Raw genomic sequence first — 8,879 nt, forward strand, 5'->3', positions numbered from 1 at the left:
AAAATCCACTAGTTCTGTAGCCCCCGAAAAGTAAATGTGAACCTCAGTCCTGCCTGTCCCTTCCCCTCACGCCATGGGGCTGGAACGCCAGAGAAGGGAGGTGTCTTAGTTGGGGGCCACATCAGAGAGGGCTGGGGGCCTTTGGAGGAGTTTCTTTGTGTCTCACTTTTGTGGTCCCTGATTTTTCTGCGGGTCAGTGGCTCCCGACCCATAAAAGGTTCCCCACCCCTGCCATAAATAAAGCAACATTGAAACCTTGTGTGCTGGCCGTAATGTTTTCCTTTATTTACAATGAAGTTTGATCAACTAACATGAGACAGTTCAAACGCTTAATCTGTTTATTTAAATTAAACTGTTCTCCCCAGCTGCAGCCCTAGCAAAATGGCTGGGGTGTGATTATGTCATTAGTGGCGAGTGTCCATTAGTAACCAAGAGTCCATGGAAAGGTTTGGGGCGGGCAGGGGCTCAGCAAAGGGGTGGGGTCTTGCGGAAGGGATGGGATAGATCCTGGCTTGCCCTGACATTTAAAAGGTGACCCTGGGGGCATGTGGCCCCCTGAGCAGCAGCTGATGTTCCCTGCGTGAGCCCCAGAACCAGCCCTGAGTGACAGGGGGAGGAGGAACAGCTCACACATGCCAAGGGGCTGGCCAGGGGCAGGACATGAGCCTGCAAGGCAGCAGTGACATCACAAGGAACTTTTGCAGCACCTCAGCTCATTGGCTGGGAGACAGTGACCTCACAGAGGGGCCATGGCAACAGCCAGGTGGGACAGGCCGCAGGGCTGGGGCATCTCAGAGACCCCCATGGCCTGGCTGCCTGGAATCTCCTTTGTGAGGTTTCCCCTTGAGGACAGAAGGGATTGAGGGTCCCATCTGGGAGTGTCTCTGTGGAGATTTCCCCTTTCCCCAGGCTGCAGTGGGAGGGGCTGGGGCAGGCAGGGTTACAGGAGGGGCTGACACTGAACTGAAGAGAGATCTGGGAGAAGCAAGAGGATGGGTACAAACATCCAATGAAAATGGGATTTGAACCCCTGCATGCAGAGCACAATGGATTAGCAGTCCATCGCCTTAACCACTCGGCCACCTCATCTGAGCTGTAGGAGTTTGTTTCAAGCTACCCAATGTCATCACTGCCAGGAACCTTTGTGCCACTCGCTGGCTGGCCAGGGACACCCAGGGCGGGAAGGTTTTGGCTTTTCACAATGTTCCCTGGGCTGTTGTACAAAGCTCAGTGCTAGTAGCAAACCCAAACACCCCCTTGCTACATCTGCCCGGCAGGCTATTACACAAGAACTGTTTTGTGCAAGAATTCTTGCGCAAAATGTCTTGTGCAAGAGCACGTCCACACTGCCATGTGTTTTTGCGCAAGAATGTCCGTGGCAGTGTGCACGCTCTCTTGTGCAAGAAAGCTCTGATGGCCATTTTAGCCATAGAGGTTTCTTGCACAAAAAAAACCGTTCCCCATTCATACTACCTTCTTGTGCAAGAGCTCTTGCACAAGAGGGTTTATTCTTCATGGGGAGAGGAATAACTCTTGTTCAAGAAGCCCTTTTCCTACATTTTGCCATATATTTACTTGTTGAGGAACGTGTGTGCAGTGTAAATGCTCCTCAAAATTTTGCATAAGAATGGCCATTCTTGAGCAAGAAGCCTGCAGTGTAGATGTAGCCCCTGGGTGCCCAGAGATGGGCTGTCTAGTCACAGTCTGGCTCGGCGCACGCTCTGCAATGGGAAGATGTCCATGGAGCAGGCAGTGGCCAGCGGCACACGGCTCTGGTGGGCCCAGCATCCAGAGGAGCGTTTCTGATACGAGTGTTTACTGACAGTGTCCGTCTCTCGTCTGATTTCACAGTGTGGTGAGACACTGGCACCCACAGCAGCATGGATGGGGTGGCTGGAGGGCGGCCAGTAGGAGCAGTGGCAAGTGGCCAACACAGTGGGTAAGCCTCATTTGCATATCTAATGAGCCACCATTTTTGTGGAAAGGGGTTTTGGACCAGAAGGTGCAGGGGACAATCAGCAGGCGGAGGGTTATTTTTTCTCCTCCCTGGGCTGATGTGGCTAGAACTGAGGAGAAGAAAATCCTCTTCCCTTCTCCTCAGAAGATGGAAATTGCAGTTGGTTCTTTCTCTGCTTCTACTAAAGCTGGACCCAGGACTAGACTTTTTTTTCTAAAACCCTGGTGAAAACTGAGAGCCAATTGCTTGCAGGCTGAGAATGTGAGTTAAAGAAGAGCATCACCCAGCATGGGGCTTGAACCCATGACCATGAAATTAAGAGTCTCATGCACTACCAACCAAGCTAGCCAGACTATGTGCAACAGGTTTCCTAATATCTCATCACAGCATAACAGGAGCCAAGTGTTCTCCACTGCCTGACTCAAGGCTCTTTCTTGCCCCTAATGGGGGATTCTGGTCTGTGGAGAGGTTTGAACTTGAACCCCACTCCTGACACACCCACTTCTTTCCCCACAAGGAATGGCCCCATTTCCATCTCTCCAGGGACAGGAGAAGGGCTCTGGCCTGTGCTCTGAAAAATGCTCAGCCTGTTTCATTTTCTGCAGGAACGAGTGGGATCCATGCGCCCTGTTCCCCAGTGACAAGTGTGTGTCCTCTTCCCCCCTTTCCACAGACACAACAGGCCAGGGGGCTATGAGCCTCCAGAGGCCCCTTCCTACTTGGCCTCCCACAAAGCCGGGGTGAAAAGCTGCTAGACCCCAGCCCTCCTGGGCCAGGCCATGGCAGAGGTAGCAGGATTCACTCCCGTCTTCTCCTGCCTGTGACCTGGTGCTGAGGGGCCGGCCCCTTTCCTGCTTCCCCAACTCTTATTCCCACAATGCACTTTGTGCAGGGGCCATCGGTCTTTGTGCCAAGGTGCATGACTGGGTGCCAGGACTCAGGACCCTTCCCCCAATTCCCCCTCTGACCTGCTCACACTTTCTGGCTGTCTCCAGCATGGGCTGAGCTCAGTGGTCAGGTGGGTGACCTGCCCTGCAGCTGTGATGGCATCAGGCCCTTCCCGCCCGTCTGCTCAGTCTGGAGATGGAGCTCCAGTGGCCTCAGACACCCAGCAAGAGGAACAAAACTCTCTTTGTTGAGCCCTAGTGCATCAAAGCCAAAGCACCTGAATCTTGTAATAACCAGCTGAACCCCTGCAGGTTCCACTGAGATTTGAACTCAGATTGCAGGATTCAGAGGCCTGAGTGCTGCGCCTTACACCATGGGGCCTGTTATATGAAGGTAAGGTGGGCATCTCTGACTCTCAGTTCTCAGGCTGGCCTCCTCTCCTGGCTTCCCTTTAGCTGCAAGAGGGTTTTTCTTGCACAAGAAGGGGCAGTGTAGACAACTCCTTCTGGCGCAAGAGCCTCTTCCGCAAAAATGGAAGCATGTTAGATATGCAAATGAGGCTCAGCAATATTCCACCCTTAGCCTCATTTGCATATTTCTGGCACAAGATTGCACCAGTGTAGACATAGCCTGTGGGTTTGAGCTGGTTCCAGCTGAGGAACAGCTTTGCCTGGTTTATGCATATTGGTGCCAGAAAGCTTCAATGGTATGTATTCATTTAAAGAGTCCATGTACAATGGGAATCCAGGATGCAATAGAACTGGAAAGGTAAATGTTTCTATTAAAGGAAGATCTTTTAAGGGGGCACTTGCATTTGAACCAAGGACTATTTAATATACAGTCAGACACTCTACCACTGAGCTCTACCCCCAATCAAATCAACTGCCTGCAACCAGTGGTGGGAGCTGGGCAGGGAACAAGAGGCTTTTGTGTAACACACATCTCAGGTGGGATGGACCCTCACTGACCCTAGATTGTGATGGACCCTAACAAGGAATCTGTCCTGAAAACAGCCCACAGGACCCACAGTGGGATATTCCCTGCCCCCACCCTGTCTCAGGGACAGAGGCTGAGCTGGGATCCCAGTCCCACCCGGAACCAGGGTTGGATGCTCTGCCCAGAGACAGAGCCTGCCGGGAAAGTGAAGATCGGGGCCTTGTTGGCAGCATCGATAAATGTCACCTGCCTCTGGTCACAGTCCAGACAAACCCGGATCTTGCTGGGGACCAGGCTCAGGTTCAGGGGCGTCACAGGGTCAGTGAGAGCACAGAACTGATCCCCCCACCGCTCCACAGCCCAGATCTTCCCACTGGGGTTACGGCTGTTCCAGTCCTTCCTATTTATAGATTCTCTGGCCACCCCCACAGCCCACTGTCGCCCATCCCCCACCTCCACCTCCCAGCAGTGTCTCCCCAAGGTGAACCCCTCACAGCCCAGCACACAGAGCTCAGGATCAAATCTCTCAGACATGTTGGGCAGTTGCCGCCGTGTGCCTCCTCGTTTCACATGTTTCCGATCCTCAGACAGGACGAGCTGCGGATGAGCCGTGTCTGGATCCAGAGTCACAGTTGCTGGGGAGAGAGAATCAGGGCGTGAGGGGCAGAGCTCAGCCCTGGGGGCGCCTGGGGCCATTTCTCACCCTCCCCAGCAGCCCTGTTGTGGCTGGGACAGGCCTGGGCCCCAGGGAGCTGCCTCTTCCCTGGGCCCTGAGACTGAGCCGAGCTGTCACTGCAGCGCCTCAGCCTGGGCAATGGGACCCACTTCATTGGTTTCTTATTACCCTGCACGATATTCAGCTCTCAGCTCCTCCTGTTGGGGCTGCTCCATCCCAGCAGCAGAGACACAGTCAGAAAAGTTTTAGTGGGGAGGGAGTTTCCCTCAGGGGTTTAAATTGGTACCTGCCTGAGACAGGGTAGATCAAACCCTGAGTCTAGACAAGGGCCATAGAGAATAATTCCTCTGGCTGCAGAGAAAGCAGCCAATCAGGGGCCAGGAACACCTATAAGAAGGAGCTCTAGCACCAGAGACAGCTCAGTGTCTCTGGCACCCTAAGCCTGGGAAAGCCGCGTGACTGGCAAGGGAGCAGCACCATGGAGAGCTCCCAGAGCTGAGGAGAGACCAGGATGAGCTGCGATGGAGCCCTGAGGGAAAGGCGAGGTCACTGCACCCAGGAGGGGAAGCCCTGGAGACCCCACTCTCTAGCTGGGAAGGGGAGGTGAACAAACTGAGAGAGAAGAGGGACACTAACAGAGGGCTCTGCCACGGGCCCCTGTTAGGTGTGTACCCTGGCAGGGTGTGACTCACACAGTGTGACTGGCTGAGTAGCTGAAAAGGCTTTTTAAAGTGACAGCACAGGCACACGCACTCGGCCAGACGGAGGCGCTCGTGAGTGGTGAGTGCCACCCTGTTACGCTGCCTCGTCTGCTCCCCCCTCACTGAAAGTTTCCTGGCTGTATCTCGCTGCTGGCAATGAACATCCTCCAGTGCCAGGCCAAGGGGCAGAGAGGAAGGGGCAGGATTGGGTGGGACAGCCCATTCCCAGCCCAGAAAGAGGGGGGCAGCATCAGAGAGAGTGTGTCCCCCTATCCCAGAAGCAGTGAGCCACTCCAATGGGAGAGCCCAGCCTGTCCAAAGCAAAGGCGGGATGTTGGATTACGGGGATGGGGGAGATCCTGTGTCAGGGTAAAGGAGAGGGGGTGTCAGCCCAGAGGGCAGAGAGCTCTTGACTCGTTCTTCCTTAAAAGGCTTGTGACTGTCTATCAAAACCTCAGGGTCAGAGTTAGGGGTTTTGGGTGCTGCTGAGGGAGAGATTTCTGTTTAGCAGCGTGGGCATGAACTCAGCACCCAGCCTGGTGTCAGAGTCATTTGTTTGACTTCACATGGGATCTTCCCAGTCTTTAATTATTTCACTTTTAGATTGTCAAGCGTCCTGGTCAGAGTCAAACTGATTTTCACTTGAGCTACAAACTCATAAAAATGTTTCCTGAGAAATCTGTCATAATTCAAAGACAATCTCCACCTGCAAACTCACCTGGTGTGTACATGCTTAGGAATTCCCCTCTCTGTGTCTCCAGTGCAGAGGGCAGAGTGTCTGGAGGGGAAAGGAGAAGAGAGGAGGTTTTCTGCTTTCAGATTTATAACTCTGATCTGACCTAGCCTGGCTTGAGTTTTGACAAAGAATCAGGCAGAGAGGCACAAAGACTCACTCTGTCTTCTCTATAGAGAGAAACTGATTTGAAAGCTTCCTCCCGCCCCTTTCATTTCGGTGTCTCCCAACACAGGAGCCCACAGCCACCCGAGGAGACGCAGTCTGTGATGAGGGGAACTTAAATCTCCTTATCCCCTCCCACCCTCTGGACCTCAGCTGCTTTGTCCCATTCACCTACTGCCTTTGGCCAGACCCTAGACTAAAGGTGGGCAAGATACGGCCTGCAGACTGCTCTGCCGGGACCCACAGGCAGAGAGCAGCCCCATGACTTTTGGCTGGAAACAACTGACCAATGGGACCTGAGGGATTGGGCTGATGGTGGGGGCACTGCAAAGAGCCTCCCCCTCCCCCGGCATTCAGAGAAGAGCCACATGAAGGGAGCAGACAGCAGTTCTGAGAAGTCTGGGGCTGCGACCCGCAGGGAGCTGGCTTTGAGGTCCTGCAAGTCTGCTGGCTGGATGCTGCCTAGGTAAGCATCTCCCAGTCAGAGCCTGCCTCTGGGATCCCCCTCCTCCAAAACACTGCCCCAGATCTCAATCCTCTCCTGCCCCAGGTCACCACACAAACCCTCTGCACCCTTCCTCCCCAGGTCACAACTCCCTCCAATACCCTGTACCCCTCCTGCACTCTTCCCCCAGGCCAGGATCCTCTCCTGCACCCATAGCCCCTCCAGGACTCTGCACCCCAATCTCCTTCCCTGGATCACAATCCCCTCCTTTACTCAAACTCCCTTCCAGAACTTGCACCTTCTCCTGCATCCCAGTCCTCCATCCCAAGCTCCTTTCTGCACCCACCTGGCTTCCCAGGCACCAAACACCTTAGAAAACTCCATAGAAACCTGTGGCCAAATGAAATTAATGGGGAGCAGGTTTAAAACTAATAAAAGAAAGTTCTTCTTCACACAGCGTTTAGTCAACCTGTGGAACTCCTTGCCAGAGGAGACTGTGAAGGCTAGGACTATAATAGAGTTTAAAGAGAAGCTAGATAATTTCATGGAGGTTAGGTCCATAAAAGGCTATTAGCCAGGGGATAAAATGGTGTCCTTGGCCTCTGTCTGTCAGGGTAGGTCTACACTGCCACCCTAGTTCGAACTAGGGTGGTTAATGTAGTCATTCGAAGTTGCAAATGAAGCCCAGGATTTAAATATCCTGGGCTTCATTTGCATCTTGCCGGGGTCCGCCATTTAAATCCCCGGTAGTTTGGACTCCGTGCCCACGGCTACACGTGGCACGGATTAGGTAGTTCGAATTAGGCTTTCTAATTCAAACTACCGTTACACCTCATGTGACCGTTACACCTCGTGTGACATGCAGCTCTGAGCATGGCCTGACTGTGGCTGTTTGGCCCCCAAGCCAAGCTGCAAGCTGGAGCTGTAGGCAGAGTCCAAGGGGTGGGGACACAGGCAGGGGGCAGCTCTCAGGGGCCCACCTAGGCAGGCGCAGCATCTGCAGCTCCCCACCAGTGCCCCAGATCCCTGGGTTTGCTGGGCTGCAGTCACCAGCCTGGTCAGGGGGCCAAGCTTGGGATGAAGTGTGGGAGGCTGGGACCCCTTGGGCCTCTCTGTCCCGTGCCCCTGTGTGTCCCACAGAGCAGAGCGGGGGCTGCTTTGCTCCTGGTCACAGAGCCCCCTGCTGGCAGTGCCTGGCCTCCCAGGGGTGCACTGGGAGCAGCTTTTCCCTCCAATCCTAGCAGGTCAGCAGCAGAGACACGGGCTGTGTCCAGACTCCATGCCTCCGTCGACGGAGGCATGTAGATTAGCCAGATCGGAAGAGGGAAATGAAGCCGCGATTAAAATAATCGCGGCTTCATTTAAATTTAAATGGCTGCCCCGATCTGCCGATCAGCTGTTTGTCGGCAGATCGGGAGAGTCTGGATGCGATGCCCCGACAAAGAAGCCTTTCTTCATCGACACAGGTAAGCCTCGTGAAACCAGGTTTACCTGTGTCGATGAAGAAAGGCTTCTTTGTCGGGGCATCGCGTCCAGACTCTCCCGATCTGCCGACAAACAGCTGATCGGCAGATCGGGGCAGCCATTTAAATTTAAATGAAGCCGCGATTATTTTAATCGCGGCTTCATTTCCCTCTTCCGATCTGGCTAATCTACATGCCTCCGTCGACGGAGGCATGGAGTCTGGACACAGCCACGGTGTCCTTCAGTGCCGGGTGCGAGGAACATGCCTCCTGGAGCGCTGGAGAGCCCGGCTCTGCCTAGTGAGCAGTGTGGGGATGGCCAGCCGGGCAGCAGCAGAACCAGGGAAGGCGCCTGCAGGGCAGAGATGTATCTGGAGCCAGGGAGCAGGGGAAAGAATCTGTGAAATGGGGAGATTCCAGGGCATGGAGAGGCTGAGTGTGAACAGGGAAGGTTGGAATTAACCCGCATCCAGAGTGAGTCCTACCTTGTGTGTCTGGGCAGCCTTGTCCAGGAGCAGCACCGGGTGGGATCTGTGCTCGGGGGTCTCCAGAAAACCACACACACGGCTTCCCTCTCCTCCTCGCAGAAATGACTCAGGGTCTCTGTGCCTGGCGTGAGATCCCGCTCTCTGAGTTTTCCCTGGACGTTTCAGCAGAAGGAGCAGGGGAAGTGCTTCAGCTGGCTCTGTCCGCTACTTCAAGCTGAAGGGGGATTTTATAGCTGCTATGCTCAGTTGTACAACTTTGCAGTTTAAAGGTCACAGCCCAGCCCCTTCACACAGCAGATAAGCGCTGGAGAGAAGATTGTTCTTTTAACCATCGTAAATCTCCATAGACAGAAGTGAAAGTCACAATCCTTTCAATCATGTGACGGGGTGCGGTCACAGAAGACCCCTTGGGGTGAATCCCAGGGTG

General features: G+C 54.1%; 1 non-coding gene across 1 annotated transcript; it reads right to left on the minus strand.

The window, feature by feature from the left end:
- Positions 1 to 1,007: 1,007 nt before the first annotated feature.
- On the minus strand, positions 1,008 to 1,089 carry TRNAS-GCU (transfer RNA serine (anticodon GCU)). Its single transcript has one exon. It is a non-coding gene; the product is annotated as a tRNA-Ser (tRNA).
- Positions 1,090 to 8,879: the final 7,790 nt, after the last annotated feature.

The sequence above is a fragment of the Pelodiscus sinensis genome, chromosome 31 (genome assembly GCF_049634645.1).
Source record: "Pelodiscus sinensis isolate JC-2024 chromosome 31, ASM4963464v1, whole genome shotgun sequence".
Lineage (NCBI taxonomy): Eukaryota > Metazoa > Chordata > Testudines > Trionychidae > Pelodiscus > Pelodiscus sinensis.